Below are 13,986 nucleotides of genomic sequence, written 5' to 3'. Positions count from 1 at the left end.
TGTGATATCAGGGTATGGAGTTGGTGATAGAGATGAGCTCCTGCAATGGTAGGGCAACAATACCATCTCTGCTACATGGGAAACACAGTTGAGGTTGCCACAGCCACAAGCTGACCAGACCAATGATCCCTTTCAGCACATTCTACTCCTGTCGAGCCCCTGTCCTTTCCACAGTCTTCATCACCCAAGTGATACAGAGCTGGTTCCCACCAATCTTTCCATTTACTCCAAACTTTTCCTTGAATTGTAGTCCCGAGCGAAGGGTTTAAGATGGAAGGGTTTCGAACGATAAGGGCCAAACGCAGAATAGATAAGTTTGAGTAACTTGGTTGGCATGGACGAGTTGGCCCAAAGGGCCTGTCCATGCTGCATGACTCGGTGATTCTATACCCGGTCTGTTTCCTGCCTCCCTACATCTGCAATAAAGGACAACTGGTCAAAATTGATTTTTTTTTGCGATCATACCCTAAGTTAATATGCAAAGTTTACATGAATGTAGTGTCTAACACTGGGAATAACATCATTCTTTGCTCCTCTTCTGTACAAGTTAAACTCCATGCACTCACAACCATCTCAGCAGGAAGTCCAGTGGCAAAATGGTGACCACTGGCAGGAGTAGCTCCAATTGGAAAGGGGGAAATGCATAAATTGACCTGCACACAGAAAACATTCACAAATAGCAATGTGCCAATATCTGCTGATTTGTGGATAAATAATGGTCAGGACATTGAGGCCAACCCATCCCCTCAGTTCCTTGAGCAGTACCTATTACATTCCATTGGGGAGCAGACAAAATACTGGTGACTGTCCTATCCTCAAGACACAACCTACACAGTCCAGTTCACCCTCACTCCCACTGATAACTGGGGTTTTGTTTTTCATTTAATCATTACTGTTATGTTTTAGAATTCAGAGATACAAGCTGAACATATACCAAAATGAGCTGACATTGTGTATTTATTGTGCTGAATGTATCTGCTTTCTATTTACAGAACACATTGAGAAGCTGAAAACAGATGTTGAAACAGTTTTAAGAAAACTGGTGCTGATTTGAAAGTCATTCATCAGGAATCGCATTGTTCCGTTGAAAGCTTTGTGCAATGTTTAATCAGAGCAAGTACAGAATATAAAAGCTATTTAGCTGTTTTCTAAGCTGTTCGAAAATAAAGAATTCAGTTCACAAAAATTCTACATACTACATATCCACCTCAGGGAGAAGAATGTATTTTTTCTTTCAAATCATATTTTTGTTCATATTTGTGCATAGATTACAAGCATTCAACACCCTCATGGAATATAGTTGCCCCATGCATCTCCTTAAGCTTTGCCAGACATGATGCCAGGACCAACACTTATTTGTCTGCACATAATACATATCCCTCCATATTAATTTGCATATCCAAAAGTCTTTTGAATGTCACTGATGTATCTGCCTCCTTCACCAACCTGGGCAGTACATTCTATGCATTCACCATTCTTGTGTAAAAAGTATCTACTTTAAACTTTGCCCCCAGCCCCCTCTCCACCCACCCCCATCTGCATGTTAGAGCTATGCCCTTTAGTATTTGGTATTTCCAACCTAGGAAAAAGGCTTGGACTGCCTATGCTGCCTCCTTTGCCTTTGGATTGTTTGCATGCACATCTAAAATGATTTATCTGGCCATATTTACACCTCTCCCCACTCTCTGAGCCCCAGCCTGGCTATTCCCCCAATACAAAAGATAAAAGCTACAGCAGTTGGAAAGTAAAAAAATTAGTTCACAAAAAAGCTTCATTCTACATTCCCGTCTCAGGGAGTGGAATATCATTTTTTTTTCTTTTCATTCACATTTTTGTTTGTGCTGTTTGTGCTATTTGTGCATAGATGGCAGATGAATCGTCGTTCCTTGAAAGAGCCAGGTACTAAAAGAGAAAATAATCACGTTAATACAATTTGTTGGCGAATATTCGTATATCAGCGAAACTTTGCAGAAGCTTCCAGAAATTGAGAATGCGCTACTTGGTATTTCACCACAAGGAATAAATGTACTGACCATTACTGTCTCTTGGTTGGAGGGCAATTTTCCATCACAACGCCCTGTAATAATTGGAAAGATCACAATTAAAGGATGACACTGGTGGATCACACTGACAAAGGATGTGATGATGGAATACAAATGTCTGAAACCTACAGGTTTTCACTTCATGATAAAGGATCAGCAAGGCATTGATGTCCAGAAATCTCAATTGCAATCTGTCGTTGTAACATCAGCTCAGATGTCAATGCTCAGATCTCTGGAGGGGTCCTGAACCCATTCAGAGAAAGTTGGAGTATCAACAGTCTCAAATGACTGTCCTAAAACATGTCAATGGGCAGCATGAGAGGCATTGGCCCAGGATGCCTCATGGCCAGGATGCCCAAATAGTCAAGATTTCAGACTCAATGCCACAATCTTCAACTTGATTAAACAACTAAAAAATGATTAAAAAATGAAAAAGAGTGATTTACCAGATTGTGCTTTATCCTGGAAGGAGATAGATCCATAATGAATATCTTCTGTGTCTGTGAAGAATAAAACGAAGAACCTATTTATATAAATGTCAAGGTTAGTTTATTTTTTATTTTATTATTGTTGTGACTACCAAAGTACAGTGAACAGCTATTTTTTGTGTGTGCTATCCAGCCAAGGAAAAGGCTATACATGAATACAATCAAGCTGTCGACATTGCACAGATAAAGGATAACAGGTACAACATTTAGTTATATATATAATATTGAAGTCTAATAAAGTCCAATTAAATAGAGCAAAAATAAGAACAAGATTTCTTCTAAATTAATTAAACATTGAATAATGTTCCACCAAATTCCACCATCGTCTACTAAATCATTCAATTGTGCTGATCTATCTTTCCCTCTCAACCCCATTCATCTACTACCTTCATCCATTACCTCTGACACCTTTACTAATGAAGGATGTGTCAGTCTCCGCATTTTTTTTAAAATAGTTTGGCCTCCACAGTCGTCTGAATTGCACAGATTCACCACCCTAGATTCAGGTTTCACAGATTCACCACCCTCACAATAGGCTAAATAAATTCCTCTTCATTTCCTATCTAAAAGAATGTTCATTTATTCGGAGGCTATGGCCTCTGGTCCAAGAGTCTCCCACTAGGGGAAATGCCCTCTCCACATTCGCCGTATCCAGGCATTTCACTGTTTGGTATGTTTCAATGATGTCGCCCCTCCTCCTTCTAAACTGCAGCGAGTACAGGCCCATTGCCTACAAACTCTCATCATATGTTAAACCAATCATTCCTGGGAACATTTTCATAAACCTCCACCGGACCCTCTCCAACGCCAGCACATCCCTCTTCAGATATGGAGCCCAAAACTGTTCACAATACTCCAAATGTGGTCTGACCGACCAGTGCCTTAAAAAGCCTCAACATTATATCTCTGTTTTTGATTTCTAGCCCTCTAAAAATAAATGCTGGTATTACATTCACCTTCCTTACTACCGATTTCACTTGCAAAATAACTTTTTGCGAATCCTGCACCAGCACTCCCAAGCCCCTTTGCACCTCTAATTTCTGAATTCTCTACCTATGCCTTTATTTCTATTAACAAAAAGCATGACTCCACAGTTTGCTACGCTGTATTCCATCTGTTACTTCTCAGCCCACTATCCCAACCCGTCCAAGTCCTCCTACAGAGTCCCTGCTTTCTCTACACTGCCTGCCCCTCCAATTATTTTTGTATCATCCACAAACTTGGCCACAAAGCCCTCAGTCCCCTCATCCAAATTATTAACATATAATGTGAAGAGTAGCAGCCCAAGCACTGACCTCTGCGACACTCCGCTAGTTACTGGCAGCCAACGAGAAAAAATCTTTCTTGCCACACTTTGCATTCTACCATCCAGCCAACCTGCAATCCATACTAGAATCTGGCTTTTGATACCACGGGCTCTTATCTTCCTTATCAGCCTCACAATAGACAATAGACAATAGGTGCAGGAGCCCTTCGAGCCAGCACCACCATTCATTGTGATCATGGCTGATCCTCCACAATCAGTACCCCGTTCTTGCCTTCTCCCCATATCCACTGACTCCGCCATGTCTAAGAGCCCTATCTAGCTTTCTCTTGAAAGTAGGCACAGAACCGGCCTCTATCGAGGCAGAGAATTCCACAGTCTCACAAATCTGTATGAAAAGTGTTTCCTCATCTCCGTTCTAAATAGTTTACTCCTTAAAGCCCTGTCCCACAGTATTAGTTCATTCCAAGAACTCTCCCAAGTTTGCCCGGATTCGAACTCGGAGATTTACAGTAATGGCCACTCGTCGGTACTCGGGGCACTCGTGGACATTTTTCAACATGTTGAAAAATCTTCACGAGTCTTCCCGTGCTTACCTGCCATTAGTGAATCTTAGCCTGGTTCTGGACTCCTCCAACACCGGGAACATGTTTCCTGCATCTAGTGTGTCCAAACCCACAATAATCTTATATGTTTCAATAAGATACCCTCTCATCCTTCTAAATTCCAGAGTATACAAGCCCAGCAGCTCCATTCTGTCAGCATATGACAGTCCCGCCAACCCGGGAATTAACCTTGTGAACCTACTCTGCACTCCCTCAATAGCAAGAATATCCTTCCTCAAATTTGGAGACCAAAACTGCACACAATACTCCAGGTGTGGTCTCACTAGGGCCCTGTACAACTGCAGAAGGACCTCTTTGCTCCTATACTCAACTGCTTTTGTTTTGAAGGCCAACATGCCATTCGCTTGCTTCACTGCCTGCTATACCTGCGTGTTTACTTTCATTGACTGATGAACAAGGACCCCCAGATCCTGTTGTACTTCCCCTTTTTCCAACTTGAAACCATTTAGATAATAAGAATCTGCCTTCCTGTTTTTGCTACCAAAGTGGATAACCTCACATTTATCCACATTAAACTGCATCTGCCATGTATCTGCCCACTCACCCAACCTGTCCAAGTCACCCTGCATTCTCATAGCAGCCTCCTGACAGTTCATACTGCCACCCAGCTTTGTGTTATCTGCAAATTTCCTAATGTTACTTGTAATCCCTTCATCTAAATCATTAATATATATTGTAAATATATGCATGTGGCACCATAATATATACATGCGGCACCTTATCAAACGGTTTCTGAAAATCTAGGTAAACAACATCCACTAACTACTTTGTCCTGCTTTTTACTTCTTCAAAGGATTCCAGCAAATTCTTCAGGCAAGATCTCCCCTTCACAAAACCATGCTGACATTGGCTTATTTTATCATGAACTTCAAAGCACTCTATAACCTCACCTTTGGAATCTGTGGCATTCTCTGCCACAGAAGGCAGTGGAGGCCAATTCACTGGATGTTGTCAAGAGAGAGTTAGATTTAGCTCTTAGGGCTAAAGGAATCAAGGGATGTGGGGGAAAAGCCAGAACGGGGTACTGATTTTGGATGATCAGCCATGATCATATTGAATGGTGGTACTGGCTCGAAGAGCCGAATGGTCTACTCCAGCACATATTTTCTGTTTCTATGTTTCTATAATGGACTCTAAAATGTTATAGTTCCCACTCTCCTGTTTTGCTCCCTTCTTGCACAGTGGGGGTCATTTTTGTAATTTTCCAATAGGCTGGGACCATTCCTGACTATAGCGATTCTTGAAATATTACTATTTGCCTCCACAATCTCTAAAGCCACCTCTTTCAGAACTCCCTACATTTTTGTCTAAATCTCTCTATATCTTACAGAGGTCTCAACCTGCAGAACACCACTGGTCATAGATCTCCAGCCAGTATGACACCATTCCACCTATACCATCCACCTTCTATACCAAACTCAATTTGAATCCAATCCATCAAACTCCATAAATCAAAATGTGCCTTAATAATGTACCATTTCAAATGCTGTTAGTTATAAAATTCCTCTGATCTTCTTGATTCAATGTTACCTGGCTTCTGCTGGATTGCATCAGATATTGAGGAAAGTTGAGATTTATCTTCCGCTTTCCTCTTTGATTGTGGAGGTCTCTGTGCTTCATTTCCCAAACCTGTTCAGACAGAGGTCAGCACTTAAAATGATTTTGCTTTGCTTTTAAATTCACACGCTTTAAAAAAAAACTTGAGATGGCAATGAGCTCAGATATTTCAAAGTATCAAAAACATTATAACCATATATAATAGTAAGATTAAACAAGCTTACCAGTTTGAAGTTTGATCTGTATTTTATGAGGAGTTATGATGAGGGATTACGTGTAGAGCCCGCTCAGCACGCATGCGCGGCATACTTCAAAGCAGCGGTGTGGAATCACAGATAGACACAGTTATTGAAATAAACATAGTAAAGAAAAGGAGACATCAGTTATCAGTTTGACCCATATTATTGAGGGTGGGAGCGGAGGGCACGTAATCCCTCATCGTAACTCCTCATAAAATACAGATCAAACTTCAAACTGGTAAGTTCTCATTTAATCTTACCATTTTACTTCGGAGTCACGTGAGTGACTACGAGAAGATTTTAAAGCTCTGTGATTTCAAACCGTGTAACAGTTATTACTTCACTCACTGCCGAAGTCCTTGAGGAAGGAAGTGTGTTATCGTAATCAACCAATGAATCTGTTTGTAGAAAAACACAATGGTATTTTTTAACAATAACAACAAAGAAATTAAATTGCTCCTCTGGGCTTAAATTAAATATTTGCAGTCTGTAAAAACAATTTCTGAAAATAAAGCAGGTTTTGTCAACGGCTTATTTAAAAAAATTCTGAACAGTCTTTCCCCCGACCATCCTGCTATAGCCAGGAAGTGGTCTATAGGCACGTCCATTCTTTTGGCCGTCGACGTGGATGCTGCCCTGGTGGAGTGAGATTTGTACATGTTAGTGTTTATCCCAGCAGCTTTTAGTACCTGCTTGAGCCATCTCAAAATGGTTTGGCTCGTCGCCCGACCATAAGGTTTTTTATAACTGACCCACAAGGCACTCTCTTGAATATTTTTGGTTGTGTCTATGTAGGACAGTAGGTGGGTCATGGCACATAACCGTGGTTCTGGCGGGTAAGCCCGCAATTCCACAACTGGATTAGATGTTCCTGGTCTGCTCTGTTTGATCAGTCCCTGGATAATGACAGAGATCTGGTCTGGAGCTGTGAGCATGCTGTCCAGTCGCAATAGGTGTAGTGACTGGACCCTCTGTGCAGATACAAGTGCCATCAACATGAGTGTTTTGAGCATAGATTGTTCCAGGTTGAGGGATCTGGCTGGTGGCTATCCCCTGAGATATGTCAGGACTACACTGACATCCCATATATGGGTGTACCTTGGACTAGTATTGTATTCTTGTATTGTATTCTTGCAACCTAGGAGTTTGATTTTTTCATGGCACGGGTGGCTTATGCCTGACACTGGGTGTTAATAACTCTGGGTCACTGGGGAATACCATCGGAGTTTCAACAACCATGTCATGGAGTATTGGGAACCATGGCTGCGTAGGCCAGTCGGTTACTATCAAAATACCTGAAGCAGAGTCCATCTGTATTTTGCATAGTACCCGACTGATGAGGCAAAAAGGAGGAATTGAATAGAAGAAGAATTTCCCCAATCCAGCGTGAACGCATCTACCGCTGCTGCCTCAGGGTCTGGTTCCCAAGCGACATACATAGGTACCTGGTGATGTAGCCTTGATGCAAATAAATCAATATTTGGCGTGTCATATTGCTTGATAACTTTTGCAAATTTTTTGGGGTTTAACATCCATTCGATGTTGTCATTAAATTTATGTGACCTGGTGTCTGCCACTGTATTTAGCTTACCTGGCAGGTAAGTTGCTGATAGCCAAATATGTCTTTCGACACACCATTGCCAAATTGTGTTGACCAACTTGTCACATGATAACGATTTTATGCCGCCCATATGGTTAATGTAGGCCACCACTGTAGTATTATCTATTTGTAACCATACATGCAAGTGATGCATATTTGATGCATATGCTTTTAAACCATAAAAGGCACCCAACATCTCTAGATAATTAATGCCCAGTGTAAGTGGTAATGATGACTGGGTTAGTCCATCTACCACCTGTGCTGGATATGAAGTTAGTTGCTCCACAGCCTTGAGCACTGGCATCCGTTTGGATAACTAACATAGGGTTAGTGATGATAACAGGGTTGAAACTATGCCAAACGTTTTTTGCCCACCACTGTAGTTCTGATATTGCTTCAGTGGGTAACTTCATGACACGATCATATTGACCTGCATGTCGCTTTGGTGCCTGTACCTTTGCTCTTTGTAATTTTTGATAGTGCAAAGGTCCGAATTGTGTAGCTGGAAATGCTGCTACCATTTTCCCAATTACTCTGCTACTTGTCAAATAATTGGTCTTCGTTGACCATTAAATTGTTGCATGATTGTGCCAATTCAACTGTTTTGTCTCTTGGCAATGTTACAGTCACATAGACTGAATTAATTGTGAAGCCCAAGTAGTCCATGATTGTGGATGGCTTCAACTTAGATTTATCTGGATGTAAGACAATCCCAGGGTTTCGAACAACTGTTTGGTAGCTGATACAGCTGACATAGTCAATTCCATGGTCTTGCCTACTATTAAGATATCATCAAGATATGCCATGACAATATGTTTTTGTCTTCTTAATATTGCCAGAGCTGGTTTTAGTATCTTGGTGAATAATCTTGGGCTGATGTTAACTCACTGGGTAATGCTTTAAACTGCCATAGCTGCCCCATCCAGGTAAATTTCAGGTATCTGCGATAATCCTTGTGAATGGTACTGAATAGTAAACATCTTTAAGATCAATTCTTGCCATGAAGTATCCTTTGATAATTAGTTGTTTGGCAGTAACAACGTTTCCATTTTGAAATGTTTATACTTAACAAACATATTTATTAAAGTTAAGTCAATGATGATGCGACATCCACCATCTTTTTTGGGTTTAGTGAATATATTTGATACGAATTCCAAGGGTTCATGTTTTGTTTTTCCAATGATACCCTTTGTAATTAGTCTCACCAGTTCAGCTTGTCCCTCTCGTTTTTCTTTAACTGAGAGGGAAAATACCCTCTGGGGTGAATGTTGAACTGGTGGCAATTTTTCTAGTATGAATTGTATTTTGTATCCACTAATGCCATTGAGTATATACTGATCACTCGTGATAGACTCCCGTGCTTCTTTAAACAGGTGTAATCTCCCCCCTGTTAGTATTAAGCCCCTACTTTCTACACACTGGTAGGAACCAGACCCACTAACCTCCATGGTTATGGGTATTTCTTCTGTTTCCTGCCGGTCCAACGAGTCCTGCGTGTTGTCTGATGTGGCGGTGATGTTGGGGAGTGGCGCATTTTCCATGGGGCCCACTCTGGACCCTGGTCTAAAGAAGACTTCCGGTGATAGAATGCGGACCCCGAGCTTTCACCAGTCCCATATGGTAGAGGTCAATTGGTAGACGCGATGGGGTGCTGCTGCTTGGGAATTATTGTTTTTGGTTTGCTCGTCCCGGGGCCTGCCCTCATGGGACCAAAAGTTTTTTAAGGCCTCTTCCATACCCTTCATATGCTTTGTGAGGTTTTTGCCAAAGAGCAGTGTGTCTGGCTCAGTGGCTGGGGTTTTGCACAACCCCGCAAATTTACGATTTTATGGCAGGTCTTATGATTTGTTTACGAAGGTTGTGGTCATCTCCTTATTGTCCACGGAATGAGCAAATGATGTGATGGCTGATGTCAGGAGCCTGAGGATCCACTGCAGTTTTAATTCCTGGTTCCAAATATTTGCCCCAACGTGCCCCCAGTTTTGGCTGCTTAAGGGAGTCACAGTTCTCTGGAGCTGTCTACGTTTCTAAGGCCTCATTGACCTCCTGCTCCTGTAGGGGCCTGTTGGAGAGGTGGCTAATGCTGGCCGCTAGTTTGGCCTTTAACGGCCTCCTGCACGTGGGGCTGCCACGTGGCGGTCCACCACACCCAGCAGCTCTTCCTGTTCCTGCACCCCTTGCATACTCCCGACATCTTCAACCAGCGTCCCCTCTTCTTGACCAGCCCAGTCCTGGTCACCAAAGCTACCCTCGGGTAAGGAGGAAGCAACGGACAGTGCACAAGACACTGTGGAGGGAGTGCCTGAACTCCCCCTGCGAGATCGCCCCTCACGAAGCGCGTCTCGCTGGAGCTCCTGCTCCAGAAGCCGCTCCATGCCACTCAGGCGGGTGTCTCTCCCCCGTGCCACCAGCCGGATGCTTCTTCGGTAGTTTACTTCCAGCCTGCTGCTCAGGAAGCTAGCGGGACTGGTCTCGGCATGGTGTCGGGGATTGCGGAGCGCCCAGTAAGCGCTCCTACCGCCTTGTTGCTGGACCCCCCCCCCCCAGATGGAACGCTCCTCTGTTGGAGTTGAGCGGGGGACAGGTTTGTCCATGAGCCTTTGTTCTCTGCCTGAAATAAAGCAGAAGGCTCTCCTGTGAAAGAAAACCCAACCTCATGGTACTTACCCGACGTTCCGTTCTTTCACCCTGTAGCGGGAGCGCCTGACTCCTGATGCGGCCGCTGTTGCACTGCTGAACGCAATGCCGCGCATGCGTGCTGAGCAGGCTCTTCACATAGTCACTCATGTGACTCTGAAGTAAAATCAATCATTTTCTAATCAGGCTTGGTAAAACTGCACTGTCTAAAGTGTTTAAAGCTATTGGGTTCATGACCTGCTCCAGATTACTAGTACATTATCACAGATTACCTGGACATTAATCAAAGACCCTCTGAGAATACCACATTAGTCTCAGAAGCATTGAATTTGAGAAATTGAATTTTTGTAAAGATAGAAATAATTAATCTACTGCATAATTTTACATGCAAAAGTAGTCAATGAGTTGAATGGAATTATTTAATTTATAAAGAGAAAACCATGAGTGTAAATAAGTGTCAGGATGTCTTCAAGAATGAAGTGTTCCATGTGTCGGAGACCTTGATGAATTGTTGCACCAGGCACTGCTGTTTAGTTGAGAGTTACTGCCTTCGGTAAAGAATGTTCTGTTCATTCCCTGGTAACTGACTGATAGACTCCATGTGTCATAACATAGAAAGATACCCTCACACACACCAGATTGGAAGAGTATCTGAGCATATAATTGAAAATGGCACTCCACTGTCGTATTGTGCGATTGCTGAGGTACCACCTGATCAAAGATTATCATTGTGATTATTTGTAAAACTAAGATCTTTCTGCCCTCTCTCAGTTGGACACAAGATATCTCAAGGCAAAGGAGATTGGTCATGACAACATTGGTATCCTAGACATGGCAATGTTTTAGCAAACTGAACAAAAAAGTGAAATCCACCTCCTCAACAGCAAGAACGCAAACACATTTATGCATCTGATCCCAGTAAATGTTCTTTTCTCTTCAGCACATTGAGAAATTGTCAGTGCAAGTTTTTAGAATCATATGCTCATTAAGAACTTCATCATGCACCTTACCTCTCAGCTTACAAATTCCCAGAAACAACACCACTGCCAGGATGAAGATCAGAGAAACCACGATGCCAATAATAATAATTTGTTTTGGATAGGAATTATCTGTCAGAGGAATAATTGGATTTGGAGAGGAATTATCTGTCAGAAAAATAAGCACAGATGTTATGCACGAAACACATAAAGGAATTTTCTAAACCATCATTCCAAAGCATTTCCAATCTTATACATTGATACCATTCCTATCCATGTACATGTCCAAATGTTGTTGTACTACCCGTCTCAATCATCTCATCTGGCAACTTGTTCCACTACCACCTCAGTGAAAAAGTTGCCCCTCTTTCCTACTAATTTTTCCCCTCTCAGCTTAAACCTATGGGTTTTAATTCCCCTACTCTGGGTAAAATACTGCATTTACCCCATTTATTCCCATCATGATTTTATACATCTTTATAGTCCCATTCCTCACTCTCTTGTCCTCCACGGAATAATGTCCAAGCCTGACTACTTCTCCCTATAGCTCAGACCGCTCTCCGGCCCAGACAACATTCTGATAAATCTTTGCTGCAGCTTAACAACATCTTTCCAATAACAGAGTGACCAAAACTGAACACAATACTCCAAATATGTCCTCACTCCGCCATGTACAACTGTAACATAACATCTCAACTTCCATACTCAATACTCTGACTGATGCAGGCCAATGTACTGAAAGCCTTGACCAACCTATCTACTTGATCTCTCTGCTCTATAACACTCCCTAGGGCGATGCCTCAGGGCAAAGGGACTCTGGGCTGTGACTGAAATAATAGCTGGAAGAGAACTGTTCACAACTGGGTGGCTAATGGCTTCAAACATCAATCCTTTCTAACCAGGAGCATGAAACCTATAAATGCTGGAAACCTTCAACAGATCAGGCAGTGTCCATGGGAAGAGAAACAAATTCAGAGTAGTTTATTGTCGTTTACACAGTGCAATAACGTTCCGTGTTTGATGCCGCTCATTGATTAAATAGTATAACTGATGTAACTGGTACAATGTGTGCACGAGGAATGCCCAACATAGCAGAATGGTGCAAAGAACAAACTGAAGTAGTGCAAAGTTACATTTTCTAGGTATGTTGCAAAACCTACCTTCAGCGGGGCTGCAAATCTGTCCCAGCCCGTGTGCGTGATTTTGGCGCCGTTGAGAGGGGGGCAGGTTTTAAACACGATTTTCCCTAGGCTATTCAAATAGAGGTTGTCCAGCCTACTTAGTTGCTGACGAAAAATCGCTGCGAGGTTCATTCGCTGCAGCTATTTTTAAACCTAATTGGTTAATTTAATTGTTATAGTAGGTTAAAAATTATCTTCTAAACCCAGCGACCGCCGACAACGGGACGGATCTCATACAGGGGACAACAGAAGGTAGGTTGTTTATATTTACATTTTACTTCGGAGTCACGTGAGTGACTACGTGAAAAACCCCGTCAGGACGCATGCGTGTCATATCGCTACACGCATTGCGAAACAGTCAGGCGGGGTGGAACGACGTTCCCCTGCAGCGGCAGTTTAAAAGCCGCAACCTGCAGGTAAGAGTACTCTACGGTTTATTTGTGTTTTCCCATACTGATTACAGGTGGAGAGCATGGACAAGTCGATGAAAGCAACGAGGGCTGCGACAAAGCTGGTGGGGGAGGACCACGGAGTAGCAGGCAGCCAGCAGCGGCCAGCGGCACTTGAATCACCGATAATGGGATCAGCTGTGCCCGATGTCGCCTCCGCGCCGGCCAGATCCATTCCACGGCCAGGCGGTAAGGCAAAACAAAAAACGAACAAAGTCGTGGACGCAGATGAGTCCGACTTTGAGCAGCCGCGGGCGGCCAGCGACCATGAGTGCTGGAGCCGGATGGAGTGGAGCATTTGCTCCAATGTGACAGGCTCCGGGAGATGGAGTCGAGTCACTGTGGGCTCTATGTAAAACCCACAGCAGCACCTCTTGTAGGGCTGCACAGTACTTCTCCCTCGTCAGAGGGGAGTACTGGGGGTCAGTTCTGGGCTGATCCTGAAGAGGGGTTTGCAGAAGAGAAATCGAGTGTGCAGGGGGCGCAGGAACGTGAAAATCTACTGGACATGGTGTCCAACTAGATACGCAAACCTCCAACATCAAACAAACCACAAACCCAGACACCGACGCCTAAACATCAACGAAGGATTTACAAAAAGAAGTAAACCTGCCACTGGTAACTATGGAGGTAGGTGGGTCTGGTTCCCTATAAATTGCAGGGAGCATGGAGGTTGGGGGAGATTACACACCTTTCTGGATGCATGGAGTATGTTAACGACCGGCACATATTTTAAGCAGTATCCAGGGATATACCATAGAATTTATACACAAGTACAGCCCTCCAGTCCAACATATACCGAACCGAATGTTCATACTTTCCGGTAAAGAAAAATCAGAAGTGCATGCTGAACTGGAGCGGCCTTACGCAAAAGGGGTAATTGAAAAATCCCAACACGAACCGCTAGAATTTGTGTCCATTATCTT

General features: G+C 43.1%; 1 long non-coding RNA gene across 2 annotated transcripts; it reads right to left on the bottom strand.

Moving 5' to 3' along the window:
* Positions 1 to 1,536: 1,536 nt before the first annotated feature.
* LOC129701499 (uncharacterized) lies at positions 1,537 to 11,729 on the bottom strand. 2 transcript variants are annotated; one of them, XR_008724206.1, is made up of 5 exons: positions 11,464 to 11,729; positions 5,951 to 6,049; positions 2,489 to 2,542; positions 2,034 to 2,077; positions 1,537 to 1,902 (listed from the first exon to the last, which is right to left on the bottom strand). It is a non-coding gene; the product is annotated as an uncharacterized LOC129701499 (long non-coding RNA). The 2 variants fall into 2 exon arrangements; XR_008724205.1 differs by having other exon boundaries at positions 1,537 to 2,077.
* Between the last annotated feature and the right edge of the window lie 2,257 nt (positions 11,730 to 13,986).

The sequence above is a fragment of the Leucoraja erinacea genome, chromosome 11 (assembly GCF_028641065.1).
Source record: "Leucoraja erinacea ecotype New England chromosome 11, Leri_hhj_1, whole genome shotgun sequence".
NCBI classification, from domain to species: Eukaryota; Metazoa; Chordata; class Chondrichthyes; order Rajiformes; family Rajidae; genus Leucoraja; species Leucoraja erinaceus.
This window is presented reverse-complemented; position numbering and strand designations above follow the sequence as displayed.